Source organism: Diprion similis, chromosome 8 (genome assembly GCF_021155765.1).
Source record: "Diprion similis isolate iyDipSimi1 chromosome 8, iyDipSimi1.1, whole genome shotgun sequence".
NCBI classification, from domain to species: Eukaryota; Metazoa; Arthropoda; class Insecta; order Hymenoptera; family Diprionidae; genus Diprion; species Diprion similis.
This window is the reverse complement of record NC_060112.1, coordinates 15,172,684-15,180,617: the sequence shown is the minus strand read 5'-3', so window position 1 is coordinate 15,180,617 and position 7,934 is coordinate 15,172,684.

Below are 7,934 nucleotides of genomic sequence, written 5' to 3'. Positions count from 1 at the left end.
GTGTTGCTCGCAGCGTATCGGGACTGCGATTAATCGATTCCTCTCGCAAAATCACGTCGGAATAGTACCCTAAAGAATTAATTGCAGCACTTTCCAAAGTTGTCGAAATTTTCGCCAAAAATGCAAAGGGGTTAGCCTTGGATTTTTTTTGGCCGAAAAATCTTTTGTCTGGGAATTGATCCGTATGACGCTTTTTAGACTAATTCGACCCCCAGGAACTCAGAAAACACATGAAAAATAGCCTAGGACCAGCAGCAGAGAAATGACGATGAAAATCTGCAGTTTTTCGGCTGTAACTTTGCAGGTGTTGCTCGCAGCGTATCGGGACTGCGATTAATCGATTCCTCTCGCAAAATCACGTCGGAATAGTACCCTAAAGAATTAATTGCAGCACTTTCCAAAGTTGTCGAAATTTTCGCCAAAAATGCAAAGGGGTTAGCCTTGGATTTTTTTTGGCCGAAAAATCTTTTGTCTGGGAATCGATCCGTATGACGCTTTTTAGACTAATTCGACCCCCAGGAACTCAGAAAACACATGAAAAATAGCCTAGGACCAGCAGCAGAGGAATGACGATGAAAATCTGCAGTTTTTCGGCTGTAACTTTGCAGGTGTTGCTCGCAGCGTATCGGGACTGCGATTAATCGATTCCTCTCGCAAAATCACGTCGGAATAGTACCCTAAAGAATTATTTGCAGCACTTTTCGAAGTCGTCGAAATTTTCGCCAAAAATGCAAAGGGGTTAGCCTTGGATTTTTTTTGGCCGAAAAATCTTTTGTCTGGGAATCGATCCGTATGACGCTTTTTAGACTAATTCGACCCCCAGGAACTCAGAAAACACATGAAAAATAGCCTAGGACCAGCAGCAGAGAAATGACGATGAAAATCTGCAGTTTTTCGGCTGTAACTTTGCAGGTGTTGCTCGCAGCGTATCGGGACTGCGATTAATCGATTCCTCTCGCAAAATCACGTCGGAATAGTACCCTAAAACATTAATTGCAGCACTTTCCAAAGTTGTCGAAATTTTCGCCAAAAATGCAAAGGGGTTAGCCTTGGATTTTTTTTGGCCGAAAAATCTTTTGTCTGGGAATCGATCCGTATGACGCTTTTTAGACTAATTCGACCCCCAGGAACTCAGAAAACACATGAAAAATAGCCTAGGACCAGCAGCAGAGAAATGACGATGAAAATCTGCAGTTTTTCGGCTGTAACTTTGCAGGTGTTGCTCGCAGCGTATCGGGACTGCGATTAATCGATTCCTCTCGCAAAATCACGTCGGAATAGTACCCTAAAGAATTAATTGCAGCACTTTCCAAAGTTGTCGAAATTTTCGCCAAAAATGCAAAGGGGTTAGCCTTGGATTTTTTTTGGCCGAAAAATCTTTTGTCTGGGAATCGATCCGTATGACGCTTTTTAGACTAATTCGACCCCCAGGAACTCAGAAAACACATGAAAAATAGCCTAGGACCAGCAGCAGAGAAATGACGATGAAAATCTGCAGTTTTTCGGCTGTAACTTTGCAGGTGTTGCTCGCAGCGTATCGGGACTGCGATTAATCGATTCCTCTCGCAAAATCACGTCGGAATAGTACCCTAAAGAATTAATTGCAGCACTTTCCAAAGTTGTCGAAATTTTCGCCAAAAATGCAAAGGGGTTAGCCTTGGATTTTTTTTGGCCGAAAAATCTTTTGTCTGGGAATCGATCCGTATGACGCTTTTTAGACTAATTCGACCTCCAGGAACTCAGAAAACACATGAAAAATAGCCTAGGACCAGCAGCAGAGAAATGACGATGAAAATCTGCAGTTTTTCGGCTGTAACTTTGCAGGTGTTGCTCGCAGCGTATCGGGACTGCGATTAATCGATGCCTCTCGCAAAATCACGTCGGAATAGTACCCTAAAGAATTAATTGCAGCACTTTCCAAAGTTGTCGAAATTTTCGCCAAAAATGCATAGGGGTTAGCCTTGGATTTTTTTTTGCCGAAAAATCTTTTGTCTGGGAATCGATCCGTATGACGCTTTTTAGACTAATTCGACCCCCAGGAACTCAGAAAACACATGAAAAATAGCCTAGGACCAGCAGCAGAGAAATGACGATGAAAATCTGCAGTTTTTCGGCTGTAACTTTGCAGGTGTTGCTCGCAGCGTATCGGGACTGCGATTAATCGATTCCTCTCGCAAAATCACGTCGGAATAGTACCCTAAAAAATTAATTGCAGCACTTTCCAAAGTTGTCGAAATTTTCGCCAAAAATGCAAAGGGGTTAGCCTTGGATTTTTTTTGGCCGAAAAATCTTTTGTCTGGGAATCGATCCGTATGACGCTTTTTAGACTAATTCGACCCCCAGGAACTCAGAAAACACATGAAAAATAGCCTAGGACCAGCAGCAGAGAAATGACGATGAAAATCTGCAGTTTTTCGGCTGTAACTTTGCAGGTGTTGCTCGCAGCGTATCGGGACTGCGACTAATCGATTCCTCTCGCAAAATCACGTCGGAATAGTACCCTAAAGAAACAATTGCAGCACTTTTCAAAGTCGTCGAAATTTTCGCCAAAAATGCAAAGGGGTTAGCCTTGGATTTTTTTTGGCCGAAAAATCTTTTGTCTGGAAATCGATCCGTATGACGCTTTTTAGACTAATTCGACCCCCAGGAACTCGGAAAACACAGGAAAAATAGCCTAGGACCAGCAGCAGAGAAATGACGATGAAAATCTGCAGTTTTTCGGCTGTAACTTTGCAGGTGTTGCTCGCAGCGTATCGGGACTGCGATTAATCGATTCCTCTCGCAAAATCACGTCGGAATAGTACCCTAAAAAATTAATTGCAGCACTTTCCAAAGTTGTCGAAATTTTCGCCAAAAATGCAAAGGGGTTAGCCTTGGATTTTTTTTGGCCGAAAAATCTTTTGTCTGGGAATCGATCCGTATGACGCTTTTTAGACTAATTCGACCCCCAGGAACTCAGAAAACACATGAAAAATAGCCTAGGACCAGCAGCAGAGAAATGACGATGAAAATCTGCAGTTTTTCGGCTGTAACTTTGCAGGTGTTGCTCGCAGCGTATCGGGACTGCGATTAATCGATTCCTCTCGCAAAATCACGTCGGAATAGTACCCTAAAGAATTAATTGCAGCACTTTCCAAAGTTGTCGAAATTTTCGCCAAAAATGCAAAGGGGTTAGCCTTGGATTTTTTTTTGCCGAAAAATCTTTTGTCTGGGAATCGATCCGTATGACGCTTTTTAGACTAATTCGACCCCCAGGAACTCAGAAAACACATGAAAAATAGCCTAGGACCAGCAGCAGAGAAATGACGATGAAAATCTGCAGTTTTTCGGCTGTAACTTTGCAGGTGTTGCTCGCAGCGTATCGGGACTGCGATTAATCGATTCCTCTCGCAAAATCACGTCGGAATAGTACCCTAAAAAATTAATTGCAGCACTTTCCAAAGTTGTCGAAATTTTCGCCAAAAATGCAAAGGGGTTAGCCTTGGATTTTTTTTGGCCGAAAAATCTTTTGTCTGGGAATCGATCCGTATGACGCTTTTTAGACTAATTCGACCCCCAGGAACTCAGAAAACACATGAAAAATAGCCTAGGCCCAGCAGCAGGGAAATGACGATGAAAATCTGCAGTTTTTCGGCTGTAACTTTGCAGGTGTTGCTCGCAGCGTATCGGGACTGCGATTAATCGATTCCTCTCGCAAAATCACGTCGGAATAGTACCCTAAAGAATTAATTGCAGCACTTTCCAAAGTTGTCGAAATTTTCGCCAAAAATGCAAAGGGGTTAGCCTTGGATTTTTTTTGGCCGAAAAATCTTTTGTCTGGGAATCGATCCGTATGACGCTTTTTAGACTAATTCGACCCCCAGGAACTCAGAAAACACATGAAAAATAGCCTAGGACCAGCAGCAGAGAAATGACGATGAAAATCTGCAGTTTTTCGGCTGTAACTTTGCAGGTGTTGCTCGCAGCGTATCGGGACTGCGATTAATCGATTCCTCTCGCAGAATCACGTCGGAATAGTACCCTAAAAAATTAATTGCAGCACTTTCCAAAGTTGTCGAAATTTTCGCCAAAAATGCAAAGGGGTAAGCCTTGGATTTTTTTTGGCCGAAAAATCTTTTGTCTGGGAATCGATCCGTATGACGCTTTTTAGACTAATTCGACCCCCAGGAACTCAGAAAACACATGAAAAATAGCCTAGGACCAGCAGCAGAGAAATGACGATGAAAATCTGCAGTTTTTCGGCTGTAACTTTGCAGGTGTTGCTCGCAGCGTATCGGGACTGCGATTAATCGATTCCTCTCGCAAAATCACGTCGGAATAGTACCCTAAAGAATTAATTGCAGCACTTTTCGAAGTCGTCGAAATTTTCGCCAAAAATGCAAAGGGGTTAGCCTTGGATTTTTTTTGGCCGAAAAATCTTTTGTCTGGGAATCGATCCGTATGACGCTTTTTAGACTAATTCGACCCCCAGGAACTCAGAAAACACATGAAAAATAGCCTAGGACCAGCAGCAGAGAAATGACGATGAAAATCTGCAGTTTTTCGGCTGTAACTTTGCAGGTGTTGCTCGCAGCGTATCGGGACTGCGATTAATCGATTCCTCTCGCAAAATCACGTCGGAATAGTACCCTAAAGAAACAATTGCAGCACTTTTCAAAGTCGTCGAAATTTTCGCCAAAAATGCAAAGAGGTTAGCCTTGGATTTTTTTTGGCCGAAAAATCTTTTGTCTGGGAATCGATCCGTATGACGCTTTTTAGACTAATTCGACCCCCAGGAACTCAGAAAACACATGAAAAATAGCCTAGGCCCAGCAGCAGAGAAATGACGATGAAAATCTGCAGTTTTTCGGCTGTAACTTTGCAGGTGTTGCTTGCAGCGTATCGGGACTGCGATTAATCGATTCCTCTCGCAAAATCACGTCGGAATAGTACCCTAAAGAATTAATTGCAGCACTTTCCAAAGTTGTCGAAATTTTCGCCAAAAATGCAAAGGGGTTAGCCTTGGATTTTTTTTGGCCGAAAAATCTTTTGTCTGGGAATCGATCCGTATGACGCTTTTTAGACTAATTCGACCCCCAGGAACTCAGAAAACACATGAAAAATAGCCTAGGACCAGCAGCAGAGAAATGACGATGAAAATCTGCAGTTTTTCGGCTGTAACTTTGCAGGTGTTGCTCGCAGCGTATCGGGACTGCGATTAATCGATTCCTCTCGCAAAATCACGTCCGAATAGTACCCTAAAAAATTAATTGCAGCACTTTCCAAAGTTGTCGAAATTTTCGCCAAAAATGCAAAGGGGTAAGCCTTGGATTTTTTTTGGCCGAAAAATCTTTTGTCTGGGAATCGATCCGTATGACGCTTTTTAGACTAATTCGACCCCCAGGAACTCAGAAAACACATGAAAAATAGCCTAGGACCAGCAGCAGAGAAATGACGATGAAAATCTGCAGTTTTTCGGCTGTAACTTTGCAGGTGTTGCTCGCAGCGTATCGGGACTGCGATTAATCGATTCCTCTCGCAAAATCACGTCGGAATAGTACCCTAAAGAATTAATTGCAGCACTTTTCGAAGTCGTCGAAATTTTCGCCAAAAATGCAAAGGGGTTAGCCTTGGATTTTTTTTGGCCGAAAAATCTTTTGTCTGGGAATCGATCCGTATGACGCTTTTTAGACTAATTCGACCCCCAGGAACTCAGAAAACACATGAAAAATAGCCTAGGACCAGCAGCAGAGAAATGACGATGAAAATCTGCAGTTTTTCGGCTGTAACTTTGCAGGTGTTGCTCGCAGCGTATCGGGACTGCGATTAATCGATTCCTCTCGCAAAATCACGTCGGAATAGTACCCTAAAAAATTAATTGCAGCACTTTCCAAAGTTGTCGAAATTTTCGCCAAAAATGCAAAGGGGTTAGCCTTGGATTTTTTTTGGCCGAAAAATCTTTTGTCTGGGAATCGATCCGTATGACGCTTTTTAGACTAATTCGACCCCCAGGAACTCAGAAAACACATGAAAAATAGCCTAGGACCAGCAGCAGAGAAATGACGATGAAAATCTGCAGTTTTCCGGCTGTAACTTTGCAGGTGTTGCTCGCAGCGTATCGGGACTGCGATTAATCGATTCCTCTCGCAAAATCACGTCGGAATAGTACCCTAAAGAAACAATTGCAGCACTTTTCAAAGTCGTCGAAATTTTCGTCAAAAATGCAAAGGGGTTAGCCTTGGATTTTTTTTGGCCGAAAAATCTTTTGTCTGGGAATCGATCCGTATGACGCTTTTTAGACTAATTCGACCCCCAGGAACTCAGAAAACACATGAAAAATAGCCTAGGACCAGCAGCAGAGAAATGACGATGAAAATCTGCAGTTTTTCGGCTGTAACTTTGCAGGTGTTGCTCGTAGCGTATCGGGACTGCGATTAATCGATTCCTCTCGCAAAATCACGTCGGAATAGTACCCTAAAAAATTAATTGCAGCACTTTCCAAAGTTGTCGAAATTTTCGCCAAAAATGCAAAGGGGTTAGCCTTGGATTTTTTTTGGCCGAAAAATCTTTTGTCTGGGAATCGATCCGTATGACGCTTTTTAGACTAATTCGACCCCCAGGAACTCAGAAAACACATGAAAAATAGCCTAGGACCAGCAGCAGAGAAATGACGATGAAAATCTGCAGTTTTTCGGCTGTAACTTTGCAGGTGTTGCTCGCAGCGTATCGGGACTGCGATTAATCGATTCCTCTCGCAAAATCACGTCGGAATAGTACCCTAAAGAATTAATTGCAGCACTTTCCAAAGTTGTCGAAATTTTCGCCAAAAATGCAAAGGGGTTAGCCTTGGATTTTTTTTTGCCGAAAAATCTTTCGTCTGGGAATCGATCCGTATGACGCTTTTTAGACTAATTCGACCCCCAGGAACTCAGAAAACACATGAAAAATAGCCTAGGACCAGCAGCAGAGAAATGACGATGAAAATCTGCAGTTTTTCGGCTGTAACTTTGCAGGTGTTGCTCGCAGCGTATCGGGACTGCGATTAATCGATTCCTCTCGCAAAATCACGTCGGAATAGTACCCTAAAAAATTAATTGCAGCACTTTCCAAAGTTGTCGAAATTTTCGCCAAAAATGCAAAGGGGTTAGCCTTGGATTTTTTTTGGCCGAAAAATCTTTTGTCTGGGAATCGATCCGTATGACGCTTTTTAGACTAATTCGACCCCCAGGAACTCAGAAAACACATGAAAAATAGCCTAGGACCAGCAGCAGAGAAATGACGATGAAAATCTGCAGTTTTTCGGCTGTAACTTTGCAGGTGTTGCTCGCAGCGTATCGGGACTGCGATTAATCGATTCCTCTCGCAAAATCACGTCGGAATAGTACCCTAAAGAAACAATTGCAGCACTTTTCAAAGTCGTCGAAATTTTCGCCAAAAATGCAAAGAGGTTAGCCTTGGATTTTTTTTGGCCGAAAAATCTTTTGTCTGGGAATCGATCCGTATGACGCTTTTTAGACTAATTCGACCCCCAGGAACTCAGAAAACACATGAAAAATAGCCTAGGCCCAGCAGCAGAGAAATGACGATGAAAATCTGCAGTTTTTCGGCTGTAACTTTGCAGGTGTTGCTCGCAGCGTATCGGGACTGCGATTAATCGATTCCTCTCGCAAAATCACGTCCGAATAGTACCCTAAAAAATTAATTGCAGCACTTTCCAAAGTTGTCGAAATTTTCGCCAAAAATGCAAAGGGGTAAGCCTTGGATTTTTTTTGGCCGAAAAATCTTTTGTCTGGGAATCGATCCGTATGACGCTTTTTAGACTAATTCGACCCCCAGGAACTCAGAAAACACATGAAAAATAGCCTAGGACCAGCAGCAGAGAAATGACGATGAAAATCTGCAGTTTTTCGGCTGTAACTTTGCAGGTGTTGCTCGCAGCGTATCGGGACTGCGAT